Raw genomic sequence first — 1312 nt, 5'->3', positions numbered from 1 at the left:
GTACAAACACTATCGGCGAGTGCGTCGTTTCCATTGCAATTTCCCTGACACTAAAACAAAGCCCGGGGTGTCGAGGAGCCGTTGACCCTCCGTAACAGGCGTCTCCCGGGCACGCCAGAGATGGGGTCGTCTCTGCACGTTGCGCATTAGCCGCTCTTCCACATCACGTGGCGGGTCCGGTCGCGCGTCACCTGCCCGCCTCGCCCGCGCCCCTCACAGTCCACGCCGCTGGGTTCGCCGCTGGGATTTCCAACCTTACGTCCCTCTCGAGCTGGAAATGGCTGGAGATCTTTGGTAATTTATGTGAATTTCGGCCCTACGCGCTGTGTCACTGATCAAGACAGGATACCACGTGGTGGGAACGGTGATTAAGGCGGAATGTACTTATCTCGGCTCCTTGTGAGGATCTTGAGCGACGGCTTTCGAATCCCGGGCTAATCTTTTTATCGCCCTAACGCAGTATTCCAGGGGAATTCGCGGGCACTTCATAGGCGGGCTCGGAAAATAAAGCTTAGGTAAGAATAGCGTATTTCCACTCCATTACGCCAACGCCAGGAAATTCCGGGCAGTAGGAGAGGCGAGGGGGGGGGGGAGGGGCGGCGATGGTCAAGTGGATGTTTTGAAAGTTCCCGCCAAGAGAGAGCGCGGGAGGGCGACGACCCACGACCAAACAAAAGACAGCCGGGTTGCGTATAATTGCACGGGCAGGTGAGGCTGGATGATGCCACCAGATTGCTTTGCGTAATGGCCCCACCACCTTCCATCGGGATCTCCGCCGGCCAATTAAACATTTGACTTAATGATAATTGGATCATGTTCCCCGCCCTCCCCGACAAGGCGAGACCATAGGGAATTCCGATTAACTTGTATGGGCTCTTCATCAGCACACGAAACAGGGTCCTGGCTCGGTGCCTCGGGGTCTGGCAGGCCTTCGTGCTCGTCCATGTGTGGTCTATCAGCAGCTCACAAGTAGGTGTAATGACTGCACTTCAGCGGATCTTGTCTCGTAAATTTCTTGCGCAGTAACTAAGATCGGGTTAAAGTACGCGAGCGCCTTGCTCGTCTGGTCTTATTCAGACCCTCAAGATGCAAAATGTGAATAATAGTCTGCATGAGAACGAATGCGCTATACCACACATTCCTGCATCCAGTTAATCCCATTAAGGGCATGTTATGCTGGCAACCCTCATCGCTGCACGTTTGTAAACAAACACAATCACTTCCCTTCAGTAAGGGCGAGATTCAAATACCGGTCCATATGACGTGGCAAATTAGTCAGAATGCTTATACATGGTAAGGTTCAAGCATTAAG

The sequence above is a fragment of the Penaeus monodon genome, chromosome 20 (assembly GCF_015228065.2).
Source record: "Penaeus monodon isolate SGIC_2016 chromosome 20, NSTDA_Pmon_1, whole genome shotgun sequence".
NCBI lineage: Eukaryota > Metazoa > Arthropoda > Malacostraca > Decapoda > Penaeidae > Penaeus > Penaeus monodon.
This window is presented reverse-complemented; position numbering follows the sequence as displayed.